Source organism: Penaeus vannamei, chromosome 23, assembly GCF_042767895.1.
Source record: "Penaeus vannamei isolate JL-2024 chromosome 23, ASM4276789v1, whole genome shotgun sequence".
NCBI lineage: Eukaryota > Metazoa > Arthropoda > Malacostraca > Decapoda > Penaeidae > Penaeus > Penaeus vannamei.
The window spans coordinates 10,704,443-10,714,442 of NC_091571.1; the positions used below are offsets into that span (position 1 = coordinate 10,704,443).

The following is a 10,000-nucleotide window of genomic DNA, read 5'->3' on the forward strand; positions in this document are numbered from 1 at the left end:
CTTCATCTCATGGTGTTTCACTTTATCTGGTCTCGAAATGATAATTTTTCAAGTAATTAACCTAGATAAGAGTTAGCTCAAACGTAGGCCTAGTTATTTAGCGATGATTAGTACTTTACAGACATGTTATGTTTCTAGACTCAGCCACTTCCCTGTTAATTTGTCATTCTACAAAGTGTGAAAAGTTATTTTTATTTTCTTTAGAACGAGACAAGAATTCTACAAGGTATGGGGTGTGAATTCCCCATTCTCCCCCTCTCCTCCCTCCCTCCCTTTCTCACTCCCCTCCCTCCCTCCCTTCTCACTCCTCTCCCTCCCTCCCTTCTCACTCCCCTCCCTCCTTCCCATCTCACTCATCTCCCTCCCATCTTTCTCACTTCCCTCCCTCCTCTTCTACCCGCTTACCTCCCTCCTTTCCTTCTCACTCCCCTCCCTCCTTCCCTTCTCACTCCCCTCCCTCCTCCTCTTTCCGGTTACCCCCTCCCTTTCCCGCTTATCTTCCTCCTCCTCTTTCCCGTTTACCTTCCTCCTCCCCTTCCTATTCCCCTCCCTTCTCCCCTTCCTGCTCCCCTCCCTCCTCCCCTCCCTGCTTCTTTCCCTCCTTTCCCTCTCACTCCTCCCCCTCCTCCCCTCCCCACTCCCCTCTGTATAGGCTGGGGGAATAAACTATCTCCCCTCAGAGGTGGGTGCATTTGACCACATACGAGTTAAAGGTCTAGTGTAGGCCGATATGAGGGAAGAGAGGGAGAAAAAGAGGGGAAAGTTGGAGGAGTGGAAAGATGCAGGAGAAAGGGGGAAATATGGAGAATGGGGAAATATGCAGGGGAAGGTGAGGAAGTGAGAGAAGATGGGAAAAGTTGGAGAAGAAGAGGGGGAAAGATGCGGGAGAAGGTGGGAAAGGTGGAGAAGTGGAGGAAAGATTTAGCAGAAAGAGGAAAAGATGGAGAAAAGGAAGTGGGGGAAGAAGGAGAGGAAATATTTAGCAGAATGTGGGAAACAGGGAGATGGAAGGGAGAATGAGAAGGTAGAATAGATGAAAACGGAAGCGGGAGAGATGGAGAAGTAAGTAGGGAAATGGAGGAAGAAAAATGGAGAATAGTAAGGAAAAATAAAGAAGACGGAAAAGAAGAGAATGTATGAAAGATGGAGAAGAGAGGATTGAAATTAGAGAAGGTAGGAATGAAGAAGCAGCGAAAAGTTCAGAATGTAAGAGATGAGGGGAGAAAGTGGAAACATAGAAGCAGGGAGAGAGGGAGGGAAAGATATATTTATACACAGTTTATCGTTGTAATTACAGTCGCCATTTCAAACGGAACAGGAAAGGCGTTTTTTATAATAAGGTTTTATTTGATTTGTTGTTGGGTTATGATCTGTTTCTGAATATTCTTTTTATGTGATTGGTTGAACTTCAGCAATTCTCAGTTGATTTTTAGATCATCTTGTCGTCAGTATTAACGGGGTATATGTTTATTATGTTATTTATTCCCTTTTTTTATTATGGTTATATTGCATATGATTATTTAAGGTGCAGTTGAATGATTTTGTTGGAGTCGGCTTTGTGATACCACGTGGATGAGTAAGAGGTTGTTTAGGCCTACTTCTGAAGAGAACATCATTGATGATCTATTTATGTCTATGAAGTCTGCTGTAGGTTTATTCTGAAATCATGTTTGAATTCCAGGTTGAGTCTTGCATTGAGAAAAAAAAACAAAACAAAAAGCTGTCTTCGGAAAAGTTGGACTGAGCGTGCGTGCGTGGTCGAATGCGCCCGGTCAGGTGTGGCAGCGTCGTGGAGGTGGCGCTGTCTCTCGAGGGTTGGTCGCTTTTCTCCCTCTCTCTCTCTCTCTCCCCTCGCGCCCGTCCCCTCCCCCTCCTCTCCCACTCCCTGCCCTCTCCTGGCACCGTGGGCGCGGCAGCCTCCCCTCACACAGTGTGCGCCAGTCTCCGGTGTCGCGAGCAGCTAGCGAGCGCGGCGCCCGCAGCGAGAGATCACCAAGCCACACCATCTCGGCGAGCGTGTCACCGCGTCTTGGTGCTCTCCTCGCTTTCCCTCGCTGCGTCGTCCATCCGTCGGTCTCTTCATCCACCCTTTCATCCATCGTGTCGCGGGTGTGTGTGTGCGGCATACTCGCGTGGTCGTTGAGTTCCGGCGCGGTCGTCGTCGAAGTCGTCGCGGCGCGTGTGTCGTGTTGGGGCTCGAAACTCGAGTGCGAATGAGCGTAAAGGACAGTGTGGGGACAGTCGTAGAAATATAGTCGTTGTGTGTGTGTGAGTGTCTATAGTTATACACGTGCCAAGTGTACCGTGGAGACGTGCATTTGTTCTGGGCTTACTCCGAAAAAGATTGATGTCTCGTCCAATAGCTGAGCAGTCGTCGTTCTGGTCGTGGAGCTCTGCGTCGCGGCCTCATCTCTAGGTAAGTAAAACGGGAAGGAACGCGTGTCTTGTCTCTGTGTGAGAGGGCCAAGAGTGAGGGGAGGCGATGAGGGAGAGAGAGAGAGAGAGGGAGGAGGAGGGAGAAGGGGAGAAGGAAGGCGGTCATTCACTCCCCTCTCTTTTCTCTCACATGTTATAGTCTCGGTTTTGGAGGAACGTCGGAGGCTCTCGCTCTTATCTCTGAGTGCCTCTCGTTGAGGGGAAGGAGGCTGCAGGGAAGCTGGGGGTGGGGGGTACGAGGGGAAAAGAGGAGAGGGAAGGAGAGAATCAGGCATAAGGGGAGAGAAAGGAAGGGGTAGACGTAGGAGGAAATTAAGGAAGCGAAGGGGTGAAGCAAGAGAGAAGAATTGGAAGTGGCTCTGCTCTCCGATGTTATCGCCAGGTGAAGACGTTGAGAGATGAGGCAGAGGAAGAAATGTGTCATAGGCCTACATTTAGAGTGCCTCTTCCGGTTTTGTCTCAGTGCCGAAGAGAAGGAGGATGGAGGCACTGAGGCACTCCATGTTTACGCTTTCTGGGCGACGAAAGCGATGAAGCAATTTAGAGTCATGACAGCGCTATTGGGTGCAATGTGCATGTGTATGGCGAAAGTCACGTGACCACTTATCGCCCCCTCACCCCCCTTTCCCCCCTGAAGAACGGGGGGAGGGGTGGGGGGCAGGAGAAGAGCTCTGACTGCAGACTTCGATACATGCAAACTCACGGCTAGAATTTCTCTTGTTCAGTGCATGACGTAGAAGTGTTGTATTTGGATGCTTTGTCACGCATAATAGATGTAAAGTACTTGTCAGTGACGCTAAAGTTCTCATTACGATCATATATGTAATGAATGGCTTGTTAAATATATGAATCGAGAAGATATAAAAGCAGTCAGTTGAAATGATACATGTCTCTGGATAATGCCTTCTTTGCTAATATATTTCTTTATCTTGGCGTATGTCTGATTTTATTGTTTATTTTTAGAGGCTATGACGCAATTTGTCCGACTGTGGACCTTTTCCAAAAATACCATTTTTATGAATCAACATGAACGTTGCCCGGGCCATGCTGAGTGTCATGTGGAGCATGGCGTGAATATTTCGGGAACCTGGATTGGAGTTTACATTGTTGCTAAATGGATAAAAAATGTTATTTTTATGTCTTTATGATTCATTTATGGTGATTCACAGGAAAGTTTTTTTTTACCTTTTAAATGAATGTTCAGGATTTTTATGCATGTTTTCAAGTGGGACGTTCGAGTCCGCGACTTAAAAGCGGCCAGGTGTGTTAAGAGCGAAATTTACACGTAGCTTCGAGAGCTAAGAAAAAGTAGCTGCAAAAAATCACTGTTAATAAGCATAAATTATTGCCCGGTTCCGCGTGTTAATCAGTGATGAATCACCCTTTCTAAGCGTGCCAAAGTTACCCATCCTCGCCCTTCCCTTCTCATCCCCCACCTCCCCCTACCCATCTCCTCCCCCACCTCCCCCTTCTCTCCATCCCTCTCCCTTCTCTCCAGCCCTCCCCCACATCCCCCTTCTCTTCATCCCTCCCCCACCTCCCCCTTTTCTCTATCTCCTCCCCCACCTCCCCCTTCTCTCCATCCCTCCCCCACCTCCCCTTCTCTCCATCCCTCCCCACCTCCCCTCTCTCCATCCTCCCCCACCTCCCCTTCCCTTCTCCTCCCCACCTCCCCTTCCCACTTCCTCCCCCACCTCCCCCTTCCCACTTCCTCCCCCACCTCCCCTTTTCTCCATCCCTTCTCCCCAACTCCTCCTCTCCATCCTTCCCCTTCTACTTGTACTCCCTGTGACTACACTCCTCCCTTCATCCTCACTACATCCTCCTTCCCCTTCCCACAATACTTCCTTATCTTTACTTCCCTCTCGGCCTTCTCAGCCCTAACTCCTTTTCTCCCTCGCCCCCTTTCCCCAATCCTCCCTTACCTTTTCTTTCCTCTCGTCCCATCTCTTACTCCTTTTCTCCCTCTCCCCTCTCCCCCATCCCCCTCTCCCCCCTGTCAGCAAGCCAATCGCACCCACCCGAGCCATTTACGCGGTATCAAAGTGCCTTAAACTCTTTAAGTGTGTAGTGTGTCAAGTGCCGCGCCGGAATACACACACACACACACTCGCCGACACGGACTAAAATGCTTCCGGCACCGAGTCTGGAGAGATAGCGACACGAGGCTTGAAATGATTCGATTTGAAGACCTGGCTTGCGTGCGGGTCTCTTCTTGATTATTATTGTATTTGTTATTTTTATTTTCTTATTTGTTATTAGTTTTTATTTTCTTATTTAGGATTATTTTTGGAGTATATTCGTAGGGGGGCGAAGGCTTTGGAGGTTAAATTGCAAAAGAGAGATGTGAAGGAAAGACGAGAGGAGAGACTAGATGGAAGTAATGTAATGGAGGTAAATGAAATCAGACAGTTTTAGATTTTTTTTATTAACGTCAACGGACGCTTTCACATTTTATCACACGCGGTGCACTATTCTGGTTTTACGTTTTTTTTGTGTGTGTATCATTGCGTGTTCGATATTTCGGATTTATTATTCATATAAGTTTTCGCTTTGACTTTGATAATTAAAGATAATGGTAGGATGGTGGATAATCTTGTTAGTAATTGACCAACATAATGGTGATTGACGATCGGCTAATGATAACGAATGCGATATTGTTCGTTATTTTTTTTTTTTACTAAGGATAAAAGATTGGAGATCCGACACGCTCCGGGCTTCGTTCTTTTAATTATTTACTTTAGAGACTCGAATCATTCACGTGACGCTGTGTGTTTTATCAAGAACTCGGGCGAAGGGGAGTGTCAGCAGGTAATTAGGAATGCAAAACATCACCGAACACTTCTTCGCTTCGTGGTTGTTTGTTTGTCGAGATGGATCGCTTTGAGGAGTGATTGGGATACTCTTTGGTACGATCTGCGTGTCTGTTTGTCTTGGAGAACGTTTGTTTGTACGTGCCTTTGTTTTTGTTTTGTTTTTTTCTCTCTCGCGTTCTCTCTGTTCTTCATTCTCATTTTGAATCTCTCTCTTTTTTTCTTATTCATTGTCATTCTAAATCTCTCTCTCTCTCTCTGTCTCTCTGTCTGTCTGTCTCTCTCTCTCTCTCTCTCTCTGTCTGTCTGTCTCTCTCTCTCTCTCTCTCTCTCTTCTCTCTCTCTCTCTCTCTCTCTCTCTCTCTCTCTCTCTCTCTCTCTCTCTCTCTCTCTCTCTCTCTCTCTCTCTCTCTCTCTCTCTCTCTCTCTCTCTTTTTCACGCACACACACACGCATGTACGCCTGCGCATACACATACGCACATACACATGCACACGTACATACACATATACATACACACACGCATACACAGACAAATGAAGTGTGAATGTATTTACAGTACAGTATATGTGGTTGCGCGTGCGCGCGCGTGCGTCTGGCTCCTGTCCACAACACGTGCTGCCGATGCCACGGTGCCAGATGTGGCTCCTCTTAAATCAACGTCACTCATGTCTCACCTTGTTACTGCCCATGCTCACCCTCACCTTCATCTTTATTCTCATTTCCTCTTTCCTCTAAATTTTTTACACGCCGCTCTTTCCGCCGTGCCATATGGACTTAACCGGTCATCTATTTTCATACTTCTTCGCGTCCGGCTCTTCATCCACATTGATCAGTTTTCAAAGTTTACATGGAGTGAGGTATGCTTCCGTTCCACTGATGCTTTTTTTTTAATTCGTTTCTGCTATAATTTTTCATGCGCTTGCACTTATATTTATTTTTATATTTTTGTTCTAAAAAAAATCTTTCTCTAGAGGAAACGGCCTGTTTTTTTTCTCTCTCTCTCAAATTTGTGGCTCTCAATGAGAAAGGGGTATGGGGGAGGGGGGAGGGGGGGGGCAGTGCTATTCATGCGGGAGTGTCAAGACAGGCCAAGACGGGGCATGGGGCAGGGAGAGGGGCTTGTAGATTGGAAGGGGAAGGGAGGGAAGGAGGGAAAAGGAGGAGGAAGAGGAGGAGGAGGAAGGAAATGGGAAAAGGAGGGAGAGGGAGAAGAGGAGGTGGGGGAGAAGAGGAGGAGAGGGAGAAGAGAGTGGGGAAGAAGAGGAGGAGAGGGAGGAGAAGAAGGGAAGAAGAAGAGGGAGGAGGACTGGGGGAAAGGGACGAAAGGAGGAAGAGGGATGGATGAAAAGAGAGGGTCATAGGGGGAAGGAGGATAGGGAGAAGAGAGGGAGGACGAGGGATGGGGGAGAGGGAGGAATAGAAGAGAAGAGGACGAGGGGTGGGGGAGAAAGAGAAGGAAAAGAGGAGGACGAGGGGTGGGGGAGAAGGAGGAGGAGAAGAGAGGAAGACGAGGAGTGGGGGAGGAGGAGGGGGAGGAAGAGAGGGTCAGGAGGAAATGGAGGGGAAGGGGGAGGGTAGGGGCGAGACGGCACGATTTGCAATGTCACTGTGCTGTGATTTCCTCTTACTGTCTCGGGTGGTGAGATCTATTTTTTTTTCTTTGACTTTTTTCTGAATCAGTCGGTGATCGTTTTCTGTTTCTGATTGTTAATATATTTTTCTATCGTTGCATTACTTGTTGGCCGTTCATTTTGCTGTATATTGCATATTGTGTAAATTGTTTTCGTTATGCTGTGTATTGCTGTCATTGATTTTCGTAGATCCTCCGATAATATAGGAAATATTAAAAATTTTGTCTATCTTTCCTGTAATTGTTGACATATGATTTTTGTTTATTCATTATCACCTGTTTATCCATTAGCGCCAGTGTTCTGCATCATCGTTTTTCACCGCCAGCGCCTGCAATTACGTTCCCGTTACGTCGGAAGTACGTGTTTCGATCCGGGCAGCGGACTGCGCCGGTAACCCCGTTACGGAACTGAATTCGTTCTCGCGGCGGTAGCTTTTTTCGGTGAGGGGGGCGCGGGGGGGAGGGGGGGGCTGGTTCTTGGTGATGCTGATGATTTAGATTTTGTTGTAATTACTAAGTGTTCGTTTATTTGTTTATTTTTTTCTGGGTTTGAAGTGATGTGAATTCTGGTTGATGCAGATGTGTGTTTTCATGTGTGTTATTATTGTTTTATGACAATAGTGATATTGTTATGATTGGTATCACTATCATCTGTCATTATCATCGACGGTGTTTCTTTACTTAGACTGAGTTTTACTGTTGTGATCAAGGCAACGGCAGAGAAGGATATAAAAATTCTTCTTTTTTTCTTCCACATTTTTTTGTTCTATTCCTATTGATTTTCACTCTTGTTGTGGTTAAGAAACGGTAAAGAATACTATTGAAATTTTTTTTTTTTTTTTTTTTTACTTCTACATTTTTCCTATTCAGATGGATTTTTACTGTTGTTGTGATTAAAGCAACGGAAGAGAAGAATATTGTAATTCATTTATTTCCTTCCACATATTTCCTATTCAGATTGAATTTTACTTGTTGCTGTTGTGATTAAAGCAACGGAAGAGAAGAATATTAAAATTCAGATTTTTCTTCTTGCACATTTTTCCCTATTCAGACTGACCTTTACTGTTGTTGTTGACATGATTAAAGCAACGGCATTGAAATTCATCTCTTTTTTTTTCTTCCACGTTTTTTTTTCTTCCTATTCCCCTTTCCTCTCCCTTGGCGTCTCGAAGGCGGAAAGGGCAGGGTGACATTTCGGTTCCTCTTTGAGCAATCGCAGGGCCAGTCGGCTCCGCGTCGAATCGAATCTGGGTCAGCTGTTTAAGTATAGATGTCTTGGTACTTTGTAGACTATTTGTAGCTTCGTATCCCCATTGTTACTTGCTGAGTATGTTTTGATACGCTTACTTGGTTAGTTTACTTGGTGATATTGTTATTGCTATTGTTATTGTTGGTGGTGGTGTATTGTTGTTGCAATTATTGTTATCATCATTGTTGTTAGTATAGTTATTGTTATTATTATTAGTATCTTCTTCTTATTATAATTACTATTATTATTGTTGTTGTTGTTATTATTATTATTATTATTATTATTATTATTATTATTATTATTATTATTATTATTATTATTATTATTATTATTATTATTATTATTGTTATTATTATCATTGTTGTTGTTGTTACTGTTATTATTATTGTTGCTAATTTTCAAAATAAGGTTACTTGTTGTTATTGTTCATTTTCAAAATAAGGTCACTGTAGATATTTTGGTTATCGTTTTCTGATAAATGTTGATTATGTTGATTTCCATCATCGCAGTAAGTGTCGCTTCGCATGCGTACGAAGTTTGGTCAGGGAATGGCATGGTGAAGTAAAGGAGAGTAAAATGGGAAGAGAGAAAATATGAGAGGGAAAGGGAGACAGAGGAATTGGGATGGTTGACAGAAAATATGGGAAACAGAAAGGGCAAGTAAAAGGGAAACAGAAAATGGGAGACTGAGAAAATAGATAAATAAAGAAAATGAGGAAGGAAGCAGATAAAAGGGCATAGGGGAAGACCATATTCTCCATTATTCCCTTAATTTTTTTTCTTTCTTTTTTCCTATGTCTCACCCCCCCCCCCCCATGTTCACGGTTGCTGATTTTACGTTCTTCTTTTGACTGTTCACAACATTCATCATTCTCTCTCTCCTGTTCCTTGTCTGCGTGTACTGTAGAGTGCAGTAGAATGTTGGATGAACCATTATGAGTGTGGGAGGAAGGGAAGAAGAGGGAAGGAGGGGGGGAGGGAGGGTAGGGATGAGTCGAGGGGAAGGAAGAGTGGAAGGAATGGAGGAAATGGCGATATAGTGGCAGGGGGAAAGAAAGGACGAATGGAGGGGAGAGGAAAAGGAGGGCGAGAGGGAGGGAGGTAGGGACGAGTAGAGTTAGTAGGAGAGAAAAGGGTCGAGTGGACGAAAGGGGACAGGAGGGAGAGTAGGAAGGATGGATAGAAGAAAGGAAGGAAGATAGGAAGGAAGTTAGGAAGGAAGAAGAAGGAAGTGCGGAGGGAGAGGGAGATAGGGAGGGAGGGAGAGAAGGACGAGTTAGTAGGAGGGAAGGGCCGAGTGTACGAAAGGGGACAGGAGGGAGAATATGAAGGTTGGACGGAAGAAAGGAAGGAAGGAAGAAGTGCGGAGGGAGGGGGAGATAGGGAGCGAGGGAGAGAGGGAGAGAGGGAGCGACGAGCAGCGTGAGAGCGACGTGCAACACATCAGCCCGGCAGTCATGAGGAGCTTGAGGGAGTGTAGGAGCATCGCCAGCATCATCATCTGCGACATCTCCCTGCGATGCCAGATGCGTCTCATGCCCGCGGATGATGCCAGCTCGCTACCCCAGGCGTGGCTACTGGCCCTCTGATCTCGCGGGGAGGGGGGGGGGGTTATTGTTATTCTTGCTGTTCATTTTATCGCCCTGACTCATTTCTTTATGGCTGCGTGTTATGGCGGAGGTTTGTGGATTCTGTTCTCTCCATATGCCGTCCTTTCTCTCTGTCTGTCTGTTTGTCTGTCTGTCTGTCTCCGTTTTTCTTGTCTTGTTTCTTTTGTCTTTCCTCATTGCTGTCTCGTCTCTCTTGTGTATCTTCTCTCTTCCCTGTCTCTCGTTGTCTCTGTTTCTCTCTCTTTTTCTCTATCTGTCT

General features: G+C 45.6%; 1 protein-coding gene across 2 annotated transcripts in view; it reads left to right on the top strand.

Moving 5' to 3' along the window:
- Positions 1-10,000, top strand: part of LOC113817895 (serine/arginine repetitive matrix protein 2) — a 288,790-nt gene that overhangs the window by 43,030 nt on the left and 235,760 nt on the right. Inside the window, exon 1 of one of the 2 annotated variants that reach the window (XM_070137662.1) lies at positions 1,923-2,416. The exons of the other annotated variant lie outside the window; for it this stretch is intronic. The gene's annotated coding sequence lies outside the window, so the exon portion shown is untranslated. Of the gene's footprint in view, positions 1-1,922; positions 2,417-10,000 lie in introns of those variants that run through there. 2 annotated transcript variants of the gene reach the window in all.